At 37.3% G+C, this 18648-nt stretch overlaps 1 protein-coding gene across 15 annotated transcripts in view; it reads left to right on the top strand.

The window, feature by feature from the left end:
- HIVEP2 (HIVEP zinc finger 2) overlaps window positions 1–18648 on the top strand; it is a 243284-nt gene that overhangs the window by 196250 nt on the left and 28386 nt on the right. For all 15 annotated transcript variants that reach the window (XM_023729534.1, XM_023729576.1, XM_023729567.1 and 12 more), the window contains one exon: window positions 10506–10600. The gene's annotated coding sequence lies outside the window, so the exon portion shown is untranslated. The remainder of the gene's footprint in view (window positions 1–10505; window positions 10601–18648) is intronic.

Here is an 18648-nt window from a genome sequence, read left to right on the forward strand (position 1 = left end):
GTTATGCCAATTGAGCTAGATGTTCCCTGAGACCATGGTCCCCACAGCCCTCCGCCCAGCAATTCAGTCCCTCAGGGAGTTTGGATGTGTCTGTGGTGCTTCCATGACCTTTCCTTGTACAAGTTGTGCTGGCTTCCCCAGTAATGTGTACTGTCTCACCCTTCACCAAAGATACCACTTATCTATTGTCTGTTTAGTATTTCCCCCCAACCTCTCCCATCCCTCGTAACCAACAAAGATTATTACTTTTTGTGTGTAAACGTTTTCATGAGTTTTTAGAATAGAGGTCTTATACAATATTTGTCCTTTTGTGATTGACTTATTTCATTCAGCATAATGTCCTCCAGTCCTTGCTTGACTCTTGACCATCACTCAAGGCAGAGACATAAGCTTGTGGCTGTGTTGTCTTCAGATGCTTCAAGTTCGAGCTCAGGAGCCGCCTTCCTCCCCACCCCTAGTTTTCAATGATCCTCACATTTAGATGTTTGATATAAGTATACATAGAATCAGCATCAAACTTCACAGGTCTTTAGCAATTAAAATAAGCATTCCAATAAATAAAGAAGCAGGAAAAGAAAAGTGAGAAATTGGAGAGACCAAGATAAATTAACATTTTTTTGTCTATATCTTGAATAGAGATGTAAGTCTAAATTTTAACCATTCAATTTAGTTCCTGAGACGAGATACTTGACAAAAGGTAAAGTGCTTGGATTTTTACATATATGGTTTGGTAAAATAGACATTTCTTCCATCTTTTTTTAATCTAAACTTCCAGCATAACTTATCTACTATCTGTACCTCTCAACATTTGCAAGATAATTTATTCTTATGTCTTATGGCTGGAAGAGTGCCAGAAATTCTAACACTAATACTATTTTTAAATTTTGGGATACCCAAGTTTCTAGAAATCAAATTAGGTCAATCACACAGTCCCACCGGGCTTCAGTTTCCTCAATTGCTGTGTCTGGTGGTGGCATCGCCAAGATCCCTTGCACCTTCCTTGTGTGAGGGACTATGATGCCCTTTGTCAGTCCTCAAGCAAGAACACTTTTTTCTCCAGGTGCTGGACACACACATACACAGGTTTATTCATGCTCATTCATTAGTTCATTTATTCATATTTATTTATTTATCCATTCATTCAACCCACAAATCTCTATTAGAGTGCCTACTTTACCAGCCACTGCCCTAGGTCTTGTGGGATATTCAAATAGCTTTTGACTTTAAATGTATTTCATATATGGTTGACTGTATGTAATTAATTCAATAATGTAATAAATCAATATTCTATATAGTAACTAATAATTTGTACTTCTGTAACTCCATAAAGGAGCCCTGGTGGTGCAGTGGTTAAATGCTCTACTGCTAACCAAAAGGTCGGCCCTTTGAACCTACCAGCTTCTCTGTGGGAGAAAGATGCAGCAGTCTGCTTCCATAAAGATTTACAGCCTTGGAAATCCTACAGGGCAGTTCTCCTCTGTCCTACAGGGTCCCTGTGAATCTGAACTGACCTCGACAGCAGTGGGTTGAGTTTGGCTTATAACTCCATAACATTTCTAAAATCAGAATAGGCCATTTTTCGCATTTACTGTATAAAGGAGATGTCCTCTGCTGCACTTTTAAAGAAACAGTCAAATGACAGTATATAAAGTTTTAAAAGCATGTCTTAAATCTACTATTTATAGATAGTGGCTTATAGTTCATCCTCAGAGTTTTTTGAAAAGTAAAAGATTATTTTTTGGATATAACATGTTATCAAATTATTTGGATATACTTTTTAATTTACCATACGTTCTGATGCACTTACTGATGGATTACATCTCAACATAAAGAAAATAAAAACCCTCACAACTGGACCAATAAGCAATATCATGATAAAGGGAGAAAATATTGAACTGTTCCACTTTACTTGGATCAACAATCAATGCCCATGGAAACGGTAGTCAAGAGATCAAAGGATGTATTGCATTGGGCAAATCTGCTGCAAAAGACCTTTTTAAAGTGTTAAAAAAAAAGATGTCACTTTGAGGCCTACGGTGCACCTGACCCAAGCCGTGGTGTTTTCAGTTGCCTTATATGTATATGCAAGCTGGACAATGAATAATGAAGACTGAAGAAGAATTGATGCCTTTGAATTATGGTGTTGGTGAAGAATATTGAATATACCATGGACTGCCATAGGAATGAACAAATCTGTATTGGAAGAAGTCAAGCCAGAATGCTCCTTAGAAGTGAGGATAGTGAGACTTTTTCTCATGTCGTTTGGACATGTTATCAGGAGGGACCAGTCCCTGGAGAAGGACATCATGCTTGGTAAAGTAGAGGGTCAGTGAAAAGAAGAAGACCCTCAGTGAGATAGACTGACATAGTGGCTGCAACAATGGGTTCAAACATAGCAATGATTGTGAGGATGGTGCAGTACCAGGCAGTGTTTTGTTCTGTTGTACTTAGAGTCACTATAAGTTGGAAACAACTCAAGGACACCTAACAGCAACAATCAGAGATAGTCTTTTTCCTAAGACTGTTGAATACAGAGCAAATGGCTATTTAAACTCATCGAGTCCCTCCAACCAACTCTCTCTCACTCTCAAACACGACCTAGCCCCCAACTTTCTTGAGAAGATGAAAACATCTTAATTTGGAACCCCCCAGTTTCTCTTCTCTTTATCTAAAAGGCTATCTTGCTTCATTATTTCCTCCTTGTTTCCAGTCTAAAACAGAAGAGTTTACTTTCTTCTGAAACTAATCCTTTTATCTATACTTTGAGTTCTCTTTTCCCCATTCCCAAGAGTTTATTCCATTAATTATCTTATCTCTTGTATCTTTTCCTCCTTAGCTTTATATCCTGTTTGTCTTAAAAAAAACTTCCCCTCAATCTTGATTCTTTTTCAGACTACACATTTGCAGAAGTTTGTCCAAAAAGAGTTGGAAAGAGTTGAGATATCAGTTTGAGTTTTCTAAAATATCCCTATGATTGTGGCAATCATCTTCTCAGAGCCTGCCATTGGCTCCCACTGCTTACCAAATAAAGTCCCTTTGCCACCTACCATCACCTTTCCTTCTCCACCCCAACTTCTGTTATCTCAATATACCCAATGTTCCAGTCACACCATTTCTCCAATATTTCTTGCCCTTCTCTTTTGCACAATGATAATGTTCACATTAAATTCCTTTCCTCTGCATCTCTACCTGCCAAATCCTAGCTAGCCTTCCTTCAAGATCTAAGACTGTTTTTTAAATGTAGCATTCCCAAGCAATCTGTTATTTCTCTACGACCTACCATAAGAACTGTTCAGGGACAGAAAACAGGGAAAGGAAAATGGGAAAATGAGTCACAAATGAGAAGAAAAAAAGATCTTATTTATAGGAAACATCTAATTGGCCCTGCCCTTTTGCAAAAACAATGCGGGCATACATCATTCTGCAGGACCAGTAGTGTCTGTGGTAGTGGGATTATTGTATTTTTTTGTGAAAATTTGGTATTATGAATCACCAGCTCACCTCCAGTGACTGTCAGTGAAAGAGTTATCCTTTTTTTGGGAAGGTGAGCTCAGGATTCTACATAAACTATTTAATAAGTTTTTCCCTATAAGAGCATAAAGAAGCTTGATAAAGGAAAATAGCTTACACTGAAAACGGGTTGTGAATTTTTGTTTTGGACACTAAACAATATACTGCTTGTAAAAATTGATTGTTATTATGACACCTAATTTTGCTACTATTTATTCATTGTGGAAGAAATTTTTTGTTAGTGAATTTATCTGTATTTTTCTATAAAAATGGACAACCTGTTCAATGGAGCATTGGTTTTTAGCTGTTGGTATTTTCTTTCTTTGACTGAGTAACTTTAAAGTATGGACCATAAATGTCTTTGTTCATTCAATGATCAGTATCATTTGTATTTCGTTTTTCATTCTCTTACTCATTCAATCAGTTTCTGCTGTTGTTGTTGTTAGGTGCCGTCGAGTTGGTTCCAACTCAGAGCAACCCTATAGGAGAGAGTAGAACTGCCCTGTAGGATTTCCAAGGAGCAGCTGGTAGATTTGAATTGCCTACATTTTGGTTAGCAGCCGAGCTCTTAACCACTGCACCACCAGGGCTCCAGTTTCTGCTTTAGGGTCAGATTAATAAACTTCCCATAAGAGGAAGTATTATGGATCCTGGAAGATAATTGACTTGAAAGTTTGGAGACGTAAACCAAAGCCCAGACCCATCAGCGTTAGCTGTGGGTCCTTAAGCAAGCCTTTTGACTTTTCTGGTTCTCAGTTTTTTGTTGTTGTTTTCTTTTCCTTCCTTCCTCCCTCCCTCCCTCTTTCTTTCTTTTTTTATCTGTTAGCTGGCTGATGGATTCAGTTACTTTTAAATTCTTTCACATTACTAAAAATGCATCTGTAATTTAGAATAAGCTCAAAAATTAATTGATGATAGAAGTTTATATAGTTTATGTTTTCTTTTGAACTGTATTAGATATATGACTTATTTGATGTCAAATCTGTGGCCAGGAAAACAAACCACAGTTATCACTCTGATCCTGGAAAACATGATCAGCTGAATGATGATATGTATTTAAGGACACATGTGGGGAAAAGTTGGCATTGCCAACAACAGACAATCATAGCCGAGATGCGGAATGATGACTGCAGGGCACTATATGATCCTGAATCATCAAAGAAAGATTAAATTATGTTCTGTATACTGTAATTAACTCAAGGAGAAGGCTAATGCACTTTTGGAAATAATCACTAGCAGATGTTAAAACAAAAATAAGTTTCTCTGTGATCTTTACCTAACCATAAGGTTGTATAACTAGAACACCTTATTCCCTAAGCATCCCCATGAACTAACATTTCACCACACTAAAATAAAGTATATTAAACTATAGAGAAACTGGAATGATAGTCTCACATCTTTAATTTCATCTGACTAATGTACTTATTTCTAAATCTTAGCATTGAAAACTCTTTGTTTGTATATCAGCACACATAAACCAAAAACCTGTTGCCATCAAGTTGATTCTGACTCATAGAGACCCTACTGGACAGAGAAGAACTGCCCCAAGTCTGTAATCTTTACAGAAGTAAGCTGCCACATCTTTCTCCTGAGGAGTGACTGGTGGGTTCAAACCTCACACCTTTCTGTTAGCAGCCAAGTTCTTAACCACTGTCCCACCAGGTTTTCATTAAAAATGTAGTTCAGTATCATTACCTTTATAAAGCCTTTCCTAATTCTCTGATAGAATTGACCATTCCTTCTTTTGTGGTCCCCCTGTACTGTGTTTATATTTATGTCCAGGCACCTAAAATAATTTGTCGAACTTGTTTGTTCACAGATATCTCCCTCCTGGGCTCTGAGCTCTTTACACTACAGTGCCTGCCTTTTCCTCTTTTGTATTTTGTAAGCTTAGCCCATTTTCTGGCACATAGTAAGCATTCAGTAAATGTCCAAAAGTGTCATAAAATAGTCAGAAACCCTAATTACTCAGGTTTAAGTTCCAATCACTAATTCTCATGTGCCTGCTTTGTTAAGTAGTTTTAATTTACACGGTGTTTTGTTTCCTATCTTTTCTATGCACCAGCACTGACCGCTCAGGCAGTTTCTAGGACAAGACCCTAAACAAAATTGTCAAGTAGGCTAATTTTGATGCTGTTCGTCCTAGCCTCCTCTTGTGAAAACTCCATAGGAATCCCTCTTCTCTTGCGCCTTCTTGACTTTCCAAAGCTTTTTTTCTGCTTTGGTGTCCCAGGAATGAATTGCTTTATGCTCCAAAATTACCATTTTTTTCCCTTTCCTACTCATAGCTCTTTAACCTCTTTTCTTCTTCTTCGCATTCCAATCCCCAGCTCCAGCCCTTCCCTTCATATTGAAACTGTTCCTAAAGATCCAAGCTTATAGTCCTCACACTTATCAAAGTTACTGTGTATGTTTGTTTGTGTGTCATTCCACCCTGTGTCTAACTTCTCTACCACTTCCGAAACTCCTCCTGCCTCACCCTTTTAGACACTCCATGGTGGAACAGTGGGGCAATTTTAGAGCCATTTGTTTTGTAAAGGAGACAAGGTGCCCGTCCCTCTACATAAAACTTGTGAAATTGATGAAGTGTATCTCAAACACCCGTTTCTCTTTCAGCACTCTTTTCTGTAGTCACTGCTTTTGAATCTCTTTACACCTCCCACTATAAACTAAGGCATCTTCTCTAGTGTATGAAGAGTAGTGTTCATTCATTTAAACATGTCATGCTTAAATACCCTTTATAACTGAGAAATATAGGTAGCATATCTTGTGTCCAGGTCCGCTTTTCCATAGATTTAATGCACATAATTACTGTTTTCAACTGTGACAACTCTCTTCTAAATTATTAATGGTTTATTATATAAGCTTTTTTACTAAAATTATGATTTAGTCTGCATTTGTGTAACATCAGAAAAGACGAGAGTGATGGTAAGTACTTATATTTGTATGAGAGATGTGCCAGTGAAACCTTAACCTCTTACAAGATTCATCCAAGAGTCATATTCAAAAAAGAGTAACTTATTTTAAAATTATTTGGAAGAATAGAAAATGGAAATAATAAAATCCTTCCAGAAAAAAAAAAAAGGGACATATGAAAACTGTGTGTCTATCTATCTGTCTATCTATGATTTGCCTGACCCTACACTTGGCTTAGTATAATGATAATAACCTGTCAGCATCCAAGAATAAATGATTTTTTAAAAGTAGAAAGGCTGAAAAACCGCTGGGATAAAAACCATAATACTCAAACTTCCCAAGTGTTTTTGACAAATAGGAGATAGAGGATTGGAAAATATATTCAAGGGTCTCGCCCATGAACCTGAGGCAGGCAGAAAAATATGTCTGTACCTTGTCAGGAAAGGGAAAGATAATTTTCATCTCATAATTAGGAATGAATTTTAAATGACCTGGGGATATTTAACAAGATCTGTTAGCAATATTTTCTGAAAACTTGTTAGTTTTATTAAATACTAAGGGTTCATTGCCGGTTGATTTTTTGTGAATTTAATAACCTAAAAGTAGATTTAAAGAAATGAAAATTTCTACCCTTTCTTTTATTCCATTATTTAATGGTATGCTGTGTGAACGGCAAATTATATTCCTAATTTTTAGGAATATAAGCATGAGTTGTCATACTACATTCTCAAGAGCTGTTTGCAGTAATATTTTTCTTTTATTTTGATGGAGCAACTGAGGCACAAAAACACACTTAAAATTACTGCAAAAATAATTTTCTGAGATGGTTATCTCCCTGTCTGTATTGTTATTATTATTATATTCTTTGGCTTTAACTAAAAGAAATTTATTTCTTCACAGTAAAGTAGGCTAAAAGTCCAAATTCAGGGCGTCATCTCCAGGGGAAGGCTTTCTCTCTCTGTTGAGCTTCTCATCAGCGTTCCCCTAGACTAGGAGCTTCTCCACGCAGGGACCCCAGGTCTAAAGCATGCGCTCTGCTCCCGGCTTTGCTTTCTTGGTGGTATGAGGTCCCCCTTCCCTGTCTGTATTTTAATAGTAGCAACGATTACCTCCCTTGTAGAGGCTATTACTGATTCCAATTTGCAACAAAATGATTTGTGCAAAATTGATGAAGTCTGTGGCATATCTTCCATGTTACTGTCTTCCAGAGCTTTGCTTTATCACACTAATTATCTGGAAGTTTCTGGAAAGCAAAATATAAATACAACATTATTACCATTACTTTTCTGTTCTTCAAGGGAAAACCCAAACGTTAAAGAGGTCATGAGTTATCAATTTCTCATTGGGTGAAAGGAGAGATTTCCTGTAATCTAAAATCCCAGATGTATGTGTGTGTCATGAGATGAGTGTTCCCCATTTCCTAGAGTCACAGTGCCTTAAAGACTGGAAAAACAGAACCAGAACTGGAAACATGGCCCCCACCACACTTGTGTAAGGGCACTCACGTGCTCTGTTTTACTTGTGGAGACTGTTGGTAGGAATGAGGATTTCTGGGTTTGGGGATGGTTGGGTGCCTGTCTCACAGCTGCAGCACGGCTACAGGAAGTGGATGTCAGTACTGGCCAACTGAGGACTGAGCTCTCCTTTTACTTTCTTGCCTGTTAGTTCACTGACTGTGGGATTGCCAATCGCAGGTAGTCACTGAGTACTTACTGCAAGTTATTATTCCCCATAAGTAGCTACATCTATAGAATCTTGGCCCGTTTATGTCATGGGTGAGTTTTGCTCAGAGTGCAAAACAGAACTCAGTGATTTATTCTTATTTTCTACTGGGGGGATGCCATACTTTACGTTAGCTTAGATTACAGTATCAAGTTACAGTTTGTTTTTTTTAAGCACTTTTACTTGAGAGAGAGAGATTGTGTGTGTGTGTGTGTGTGTGTGTGTGTGTGTTTATAGAGGTGATACATAGGTTTATTAAAAAATGGAGATATAGTCAATGATTTTATAGAGCACGTATGGTATTTTTTAGGACACCATCACTATTTCTTCAGTGTTTAACTTCCGTTACTATTGGTGTAATGGTATACCAAAAAAAAAAAAACAACTAAACCCATTGCCATCCAGTCCAACTCATAGCAACCCTGTAGGATGGAGTAGAACTGCCCCATGGGGTTTCCAAGGAGCAGCTGGTGTATTTGAACTGCAGACCTTTTGGTTAGCAGCCAGGCTCTTAACCACTGCACCACCAGGGCCTCAGTGGTATACCAGCCACTTTTTATGCCTCCGAACCTCGTAGGTAGACCTTATTCCGGTTCTAATGCATTTAGTGTCAAGGTGGATCCCTTTTGAAATGCGTGAAGCTCAGCAGACCTGAGTTGGAGCCTCGTTGTGTAGGCTGAGCATTCTATTAGGTTATGCTTCCTGGATGTGTTAGTTTTGTAAACTTTTGCCTTTATTTCCTTTATTTCTGTGAGATAAGGGTTGCAAGCATGATTGTGGCTTTCCTATGTAATACTTCGGGGGCCCTAGTGGGTTTATTTTGGTTTTTTTTTTTTTGTCATTTGGAAAACCAGAGGTTCCCCATGTAACCTAATGGAAGGGTGCTCGCAGTAAACTGTGTACTTAGTTCTTATTGGTATATTGTCATACTGCAGATCTGTGGTGCCTCAGTGCCACTTGCCTTGTTAGTGGCTTGTATTACCAGATCATATATCTCAAAATCCATAACTGCTGTAAAAAATACCAAATTGGTGTTTGAATAGCATGCCATAATTTGTGAAAACACATAGCATCAAAAACTTTTTTTAAATAAAAATTTAATAACACAAGGATTAATCAGTCATGCTCTTTGGCTTTGATAAAGCTTTCAAATTTGAGAATAGAGCTTGTCAGGTGTCGTTTTGAATGGCAAAAAAATGGTTGACTTGAGGCGAGAAGAACATAGTTTAAAAAAGAAAATAAATCTAGCATTTGCTTAATAATTTGCCCTTTTCGGCAATAGAATCTTATCTGACCATCCACATTCATCTGGTTGCTGACGTGGTTCTTGCTTCAATTGCAGAAGCTATTTTTGCACCTTTTATGTCTTTTGAGGAACCGAGTGGGCCTACTTACTTATAATGATTCATGGCTCAAAGTGCACAGGGTGTCCTCAAATGCTACTGCAGTGATGTGCAGAAAAGAAGGGGAGAATTAAAGCAAACTACTTCTTTTAAGCATTTTCAATGCTTACATGAAGTGATTCTGGAGAAAGGCATATTTTAACTGTCATGTCTCCTATGCTTTTAGTCCTTTCCTTGAACGTTTTGGTAAATAAATTGTCTGGAAGAACGAGCAATGTTTTTATTTTTTAAATGACAAATATGCAATAACCATCTATGGGCAGTGTAGTAATATGGTCATTTTTTACAGACCTTTTATACTGGAAGATAAACCATTTTAAGATGGTTGGTTGATTAATCTATTTAATCTAAGCAGTTTGACTGCTCTTCCGTGCGTTTCTTTACATCAGACTAATTCTAATTACGAGAAGGTCTTTTTCTTTATTACTTCCTAGAGTTTGTGAAGTCTCAGTATTTTACTTTGGCTGATTTTGGTTTTCAATTTCAAAAATTACTTCTAGCACAGAACGTAGCATTACTGAAATAAATTAACTATAGAAAAGGACTTGTTAAGAGGTTATCTGAGAGTTCATCCAGTGGCCTTTAGTTGCTGATGCACGGAAAGAAGTTTTGTAGGATCTCAGCTGTAAGAAAAAACTGTTACCATGGACACCAGTGGCATAGTTTCTACTTCCAATACATTAAGTGTTAACTCTAGCCTTATTTTCATAATTCCCTCCACCTAAGCTGTTATAGGCAATTCCCAGCTAATACAAGTATTTACTCAAAAGATTTGAACTTATGTTTTAAAAAAGGAAAATTTTTTCTTGGATAAAAAAAAAAAAGGCTTTTGGAGAGCTCCGGTTCCAAATTTTCTTCCCTAAGGGAACTCAGTTTTTGTGGGTGAATAATAAGCATGACTATTAAATTCATTATGAGTGTCATCATCTTGTAAACTTTCTTGTTCATTTTTAGATTCCCAGAAGTTGTGCATGCGTTCCTGTGGGGAGAATTGGCATCTTGGAAAGCAAAGACGGTTGTGATGCAGATTTTTGATATGAGGATAAAAGGTTAATAACTAAAACTTAATCTTTTACTCTACTGTTTTCACATTTAAATTGAAATATAGTTTTTGCCTACCATGCACCCATATGCAAAATTGATTTTGTCATCAAATCATCAAAAACAATGTATATTCCATTTAGAGAGGAAAGTGTTCTGAAGGTTTTGTTTTATTTTGTTTTACATAATAGACTGATGTTAATTATAATCTCCTTCATTGATATACTCTCACTCAATTCTTTGTGACTACGTTTATTTTAATGGGAAATTCCACTCAATAAATCCTAATAACTTTTGCCATGTATTGGGAAAACATTAGAAAAGTGAAATCACAGTGATGATTGTAAAAAAAATTGTGGAAAAATATTAAAAGTGGCATGTGTACTCAAAATGTTCTGACTAAATATGCAAACTATACGAATATTTGCAATGATGTCCTCGTTGTTGTTGTTATAAGGTGCCGTTGAATCGGTTCTCACTCATAACAACCCTATGTACGATAGAATGAACACTGCCCAGTCCTGCACCATTCTCACAGTCTTGCTATGTTGAACCCATTATTGCAACCACTTTGTCAATGCATCTCCTTGAAGCTCTTCCTCTTTTTCGCTGACCATCTGCTTTACCAAGCATGATGTCCTTCTCTAGGGACTGGTCCCTCTTGATAACACGTCCAGAGTACTTAGGATAAAGTCTCCACATCCTCCCTTCCAAGGAGCATTCTGGCTATATTTTTTCCAAGACAGATTTCTTCATTCATCTGGCAGCCCATTGTATAGTCAGTATTCTTTGCCAGTACCGTAATTCACATGCATCAATTCTTCTTCAGTCTTTCTTACTCATTGTCCAGCTTTCACATGCATTTGAGATGATTGAAAATACCATGGCTTGGGTCAGGTGCACCTTAGTTCTCAAAGTGACATCTTTGGTTTTTAACACTTCAAAGAAGTCTTTTGCAGCAGATTTGTCCAGTGCAATACATCATTTGATTTCTTGACTGTTGCTTTCATGGGCACTGATTGTGTATCCAAGTAAAATGAAATCCTTGACAACTTCAGTCTTCTCACCGTTTATCATGATGTTGCTTCTTGGTCCAGTTATGAGGATTTTTGTTTTCTCTATGTTGAGGTGTAATCCATACTGAAGGCTGTAGTCTTTGATCTTCATCAGTAAGTGCTTCAAGTCCTCTTTGCTTTCATCAAGCAAGGTTGTATCTGCATATCGCAGATTTTAATGAGTGTCCCTTTAATCCTGATGCTGTATTCTTCTTCATATAGTCCAGCTTCTCTGGTTATTTGCTCTTCATACAGATTGAATATGTATGATGAAAGGATACGACACTGACACACACCTTTCCTAACTTTAAACCACGCAGTATCTCCTTGTTCTGTTCGAACAACTGCCTCTTGGTCTATGTACAGGTTCCTCATGAGCACATTTAAGTTTTCTGGAATTCCCATTCTTCTCAATATTATCTATAATTTGTTATGATCCACAGAGTCAAATACCTTTGCATAGTCAGTAAAACACAGGTAAACATTTTTCTGGTATTCTCTGCTTTCAGCCAAGATCCATCTGACATCAGCAGTGATATCCCTTGTTCCACATCCTCTTCTGAATCCAGCTTGAATTTCCAGCAGTTCCCTGTCAATGTAGTGCTGCAACTGTTTTTGAATTATCTTCAAGAAGACTTTACTTGCATGTGATATTAATGATATTGTTTGATAATTTCCACATTCTGTTGGATCACCTGTTTTTGGAATGGCACAAATAGATTCTCTTTCAGTCAGTTGGCCAGGTAGCCGCCTTCCAAATTTCTTAGCATGGACACGTGAGGGGATCCAGCCTGGCATCTGTTTGTTGAAACATTTCAATTGGTATTCTGTCCATTCCTGAAGCCTTGTTTTTTTCCAGTGCCTTCAGTGCAGCTTGGGATTCTTCCTTCAGTACCATTGATTCTTGATCATATGCTGCCTCCTGAAATGGTTGAACGTTGACCAGTTCTTTTTGGTACAGTGCCTCTGTGTATTCCTTCTACCTTCTTTTGATGCTTTCTGTGTCATTCAAGATTTGCCTATAGAATCCTTCAGTATTGCCACTCAAGGCTTGAATTTTTTCTGCAGTTCTTTCAGCTTGAGAAATGCCGAGCATGTTCTTCTCTTTTGGTTTTCTAATTCCAGGTCTTTGCACATTTCATCATAATGTTTTACTTTGTCTTTTGGAGCCACCCTTTGAAATCTTCCGTTCAGCTCTTTTACTTCATCATTTCTTCCTTTAGCTTTAGCTACTCCACGTTCAAGAGCAAGTTTAAACTCTCTTCTGACATCCATTTTGGTCTTTTCTTTCTTTCCTGTCTTTTTATTGACCTCTTGCTTTCTTCATGTATGCTGTCCTTGATATCGTCCCACAACTCATCTGGTTTTTGGTCGTTAGTGTTCAATGTGTCAAATATATTCTTGAGATGGTCTTTAAATTCAGGTGAGATATACTCAAGGTCATACTTTGGCTCTCATGGACTTGTTTTAATTTTCTTTACCTTCAACTTGAACTTGCATATGAGCAATTGATGGTCTGTTCCACAGTCGGCCCCGTGCCTTGTTCTGACTGATGATACTGAGCTTCCATAGACTCTTTCCACAGATGTAGTTGATTTGATTCCTGTGTATTCCATATGTTGAGGTCCACATGTATAGTCACCGTTTATGTGGTTGAAAAAAGCTCTTTGCAATGAATAAGTTGTTGGTCTTGCAAAGTTCTATCATGCGATCTCTAGCGTTGTTTCTATCACCAAGGCCATAATTTCCAACTACCAGTCCTTCTTTGTTTCCAACTTTTGCATTCCAATCACCAGTAAATATCAATGCATCTTGATTACATGTTTGATCAATTTCAGACTGCAGAAGTTGATAAAAAACATTAGTTTCTTCATCTTTGGCCTTAGTGGTCAGTGCATAAATTTGAATAATAGTCGTATTAACAGGTCTTCCTTGTTGTTGTCGTTAGGTGCCATTGAGTCAGTTCCAACTCATAGGTACCCTACGTACAACAGAGTGAAGCACTGCCCAGTCTTGTGCCATCCTCACAATCATTGCTATGTTTGAACCCGTTGCTGCAGCCACTGTTCCAATCCGTCTCGTTGAAGGTCTTCCTTGTTTTTGTTGACCCTCTACTTTACCACGCACATGTGGATATTACCCTATCACTGACAGTGTTGCATTTCAGGGTAGATCTTGAAATGTTCTTTTTGACAGTGAATGCCATGCCATTCCTCTTCAATTTGTCATTCCCGGCATAGTAGACCATATGATTGTCAGATTCAAAATAGCCAATAGCAGTCCATTTCGGCTCACTAATGTCTATATATCTTCAAGTGTTCCATCTCATTTTTGACTACTTCCAATTTTCCTAGATTCCTACTCCCTACATTCCACCTTCTAATTATTAATGGATGTTTGTCAGCAAACAAAGGTCCCGAAACCTTGACTCCATCCATGTCATTAAGGTCAACTCTACTTTGAGGAGGCAGCTCTTCCCCAGTCACATTTTGAGTACATTCCAACCTGAGGGGTTCATCTTCCAGCACTATATCAGACAGTGTTCCAATGCTATTCATAAATTTTTCAGTGACCAACTTTTTTTTTAGAAGTAGATGGCCAGGTCCTTCTTCCTAGTCTGTGTTAGTCTGGAAGCTGCACTGAAACCTGTCCACCATGGTGACCCTGCTGGTTTTTGTAATACTGGTGATATAACTTCCAGCATCACAGCAACACACAAGCCACTACAGTATGACAAACTAATAGACCAGTAGTTGGCCCTGATTTTAGCCAGACAGAGAAATATGGTTCAGTTTTCCATTAGGTTTTAAGTATCCAATTCTGTTTTAAGGTAGGTCAAATTAGAGTGTGATCATACCGATATTTTTACTTTTCTTCAAAAGTTCTCTAAATTGCTTGTCAGGTTTTTTTTTTTTTCAACCTACAGTGTTCTCCTCAAATTGTCGGCTTGCTCATTTTTGGGAGAACCCAGGTGGTTATGGGTCTTTTTACCAATAAAAAGAGGCATTTATAATGAATTTGGCTCTCAGGAAGGTACCTTTTTTTGATCATCCCGTGGAAATAAGTCTGTATTCAGTTGGACTCTGGCACTGATTACGCTTTTTTGGTAGATCTTTTTTTCCTCATCCAGTACTCATATGCACACTCTGAGCAATGGGGGAGGGGCGATCTGGTGGGGGGTCAGTGAGTGGCAGTAAGTGGTGAGCAATCAGTGTTAAAGCAATGGTTTCCTGAGATGCTCCTCTATTTCCTAAAATAATTTGTAATTGATTTGTTGTTGTGTGCCATTGAATTGATTCTAACTTATAGCAATCCTATATGGTTAAGCATTGTACTGCTAACCGAAAGGTCAGTAGTTCAAATCCAGCAGCGGCTCCACCGTAGAAAACACCTGGTGATCTGCTCCTATAAACACTACAGCCTAGGAAACCCCATGGGGCAGTTCTCCTCTGTCTTAAATGGTCACTATGAGTATGAATAGTGGATTTAGAGCATTTTAAAAAGAAATACATGGAAATTGCCTCTAAAATTTTGTTTAGTTATTACTAACTTAAGATACATATTTTGTTTATGAATGTAATAGTATCAAATTCTCTTAAAACCCCCCCAAATCATTTTATTTTTTAAACTGTTTTATTATTAAAATTTTGAAATAGGAGGTGTTTGTTGCTCTCATTTAATACCATTATTATTTAGGATGTTATTATTTAATGCTCACTTGACTTTTGCTACCACTCAAGTAATGATTAATTTCCTGAGGTAAAGTTTTTTCTAAGGTAGTGTTTTTCTAAGTGAAAGATCCCAGATTGACAACCCTGGATACTGTAGCCTTTTATTCATCTGCAGAGCAAGCTTGCTTTCCTGCCAATCCCACCCAGCTGCTATCCTGAAGAGACCTCTGTCGAGGACTCTACAGGAGGCTGTTTCTGGGCCTTTCCTTTTGGGGCCTGTCTGAGGAAATTATTTAACCGAGTGCCAAATTTGTTTGAGTGGGACTATGAAGAGCGGCCTAGGAGAGGCATACTTGTAGGGAAATGTCAACTCTTCCATGAAGTATCTTTTTTCTTTTCTTTTGCTACAGTTCCTTTTTAGTTCTATTACCCCTGAAGTAGCCACACAGAATGTAGTATCTTTTTCGGCTCTACCCCTCTTCTGAAAAATGTGAAGGGCCTGCTAGACATTGCTTGTCTTTACTGCCTAGAGGACTTCGATGGGCTGTAGCACCATCCACAGGAAGCTCAAAAGCCATGTCCTCTGGATTAGGGGAAAATTTAAATGTGAGTGAAACTGTGTTTGGAATGCTACTCCTTTGTTGGCAATTGGTGCCCAAAATGACTCTGCGTGGGTTTGGTTACCATAAAAAGAAATCTCAGTTATTAAAATGATAGCTAGCTGTTTTCTTTTTATAAGAGAATTGTTCTTATATTGCATTTTTAACATATCAATTGATTGAGAACACAGTGGAATTTATTTTTAACATATAATTAGACAATATGAAAAATGAGTTGTATCCACATGATCGTAGGGAAGTAATATAGCAATAGTTAACCACATTAGTATGGATCTTTATAGATCTAAGTAGATCTATATTGAGAAAATTAATCTGAAATTGAAGGTATATACATTTATTTGTTGGTTTATAGTAAAATTATGGGGTTCAAAGAAAGTATTTTCTAGACTCAGTTATCCATTTAGTGTAGATTTCCTTCTGTAATAGACTTATAAAATGTTTTACCATCTATACACATTTTCATACATTTAAGTAATAAAACTAAGTGGTGCAAATAGTTTGTGCCCACCACTAACCTAAAGGTTGGAAGTTCAAACCCACCCTTTGGCACTGCAGAAGAAAGACCTGGTAATCTACTTCTGTAAATATTACATCCAAGAAAACCCTATGGAGCAGTTCTACTTTGTAACACATGCGGGTCATCATGAGTCGAAATTGACTCAGTGGCATTGGGTTTGGTTTTTGATTTTTAAGTAATAAACATAAGCTCGATAACATGTGCCATTGTTGGAAAAGCTAAGTGAGTAAAAGTGTCACCTAGCAAAAAAAGAAAAATGTCATTCTCAAACCTGGATTAAGTTTTGAAAGCCTTAGGATTTTTCAAATAAACTGCTTTTCATAAGTATAAATTGAAGAGAGCTGCAAGGAAGCTTTTGAACACTCCCAAACCCTGTTTGGTTTTAAAGAGAAAGACAAGCCATGCACAGTAATAGATACATGATGCACACAGTTTACACTACAGAATCTTTTCAGTTTGCAGGATGAAGCATCAGTAGACAAATGAGAAGAGTCCATACTTCTAATGGTTCATGAATATGATTAGTAAATTCCCAAAAGGACCCATCACTCATTTTCTCTGTCCTCTCCCTTTGTATGTCTTGGAAACTCCAAGAAGAAAAGTGATTTTATGGGTAGCAGTAAGTTGAAAGCTCCCCAAGAATAGTTTTGAAGTGAATAATGTATCTTCAAATATGTTTAAAATCTGATGTAAAATGTTCATATGACATAGGAATGATTCCCAGTTTCCTAGTAATAGTCTTAAGGCTTTTACTGATGTGAAAGTTAGACATTACAGTTCAGAGAATGTGGCGTAGTGAAATCCCTGGGCTGGTGGAACCTCCAGCCCACACACAAAGCAGAAGCTCCTCCTGAAGGACCCAGGAGTAGCAAGCATGGTGTGGGGCATCACCTAGCTTCATGATAAAACAGTAGGACATCTTAGCTAGGCTTGTCTTAGAAATACAATGGCAAGACATTTTCCTGTCAGAAGCTGTTTGTGTAATTGAGTTAATGTGTGTGTGTGTGTGTGTGTGTGTGTGTGTGTTTCTTCAACTGGGATCAAAGTTTTGAATTTTACAATCTTCTGGATAATAAGTATGATTGGAATATAGGATGATTCTGTGTTAACCTTAGCAAAACTGATTTTTTTTTTTTTAACAAAATAGTTGTTGTTGGATGCTGTTGAGTTGGTTCTGACTCATAGTGATTGATGTGACAGAGTAGAACTGCCCCATAGGGTTTTCTTAGCTGTAATCTTTAAGCAAGAGGGTCACCAAATCTTTTCTCCTGCAGAGCCTCTGTGTGGATTCGAACTGCCAACCTTTTGATTAGCAGCCAAGCACTTAACCATTGTGCCACCAGGGCTCCTTAATAAAATAGTACATATGACATTTTTTTTTTTTTTCTGATTAACTCCTTTCTGAAAGTCAAACCCAACAACAATTAACTGGATGTTATAGGTAATTTTTGTCCTATTATATATCTGCTTAAGAATTTTATGTAAATCATTTTTCTCCACCTTCTGGTCAATTCTCTAATAAACCCATTGCCATTGAGTCGATTCTGATCCATAGTGACCCTATAGGACAGAGCAGAATTGCCCCATAGGGTTTCCAAGGAGTGGCTGATGGATTCGAACTGCTGACTTTTTGATTAGCAGCCGAGCTAATTACTTAACCACTGTGCCACCAGGGCTCAATAGCAAAATATATTGCCTTTTATTTGAATTTTTATTGGGTGTATCTATTTTATGATATGTCCTTAGTGAATCAGAATTGTGTATGTTTAATTTAGGATGTAATGCCTTTTAATTTATTATTGTAAATCATAAACATTGTATCTTCCTGATTTATAAGGTATTACGGCATTGCTAACTGAAAACATTACATTCTACTTAATAATTTATTAAATCTATTTTTCCAGTCCTGTTTTTCATGACATTTTATGTACTTATTTAACTTGAAATTCATGATTTAAACGAAATTATATCTTCTGTGTAAAGCAGTGGATGAGAAGTGACCATATGCCTAGTTTTCACTTGTAAGGTCCTTATTTTCCACTACCTTAAAAGTAATGCTGTTTGAAGAACAGAGGAAATCAATTGTTTATCATGGGAATTTATTGTATTCATTGAAGACACAAGGAGCTGTCTTCATTAATACTTAATATGCAGATTTTCGACATTATTTAAGCTATAGATTTGTTTGATGGT

Source organism: Trichechus manatus, unplaced genomic scaffold, assembly GCF_000243295.1.
Source record: "Trichechus manatus latirostris isolate Lorelei unplaced genomic scaffold, TriManLat1.0 scaffold00002, whole genome shotgun sequence".
In the NCBI taxonomy this organism is placed as follows: Eukaryota; Metazoa; Chordata; class Mammalia; order Sirenia; family Trichechidae; genus Trichechus; species Trichechus manatus.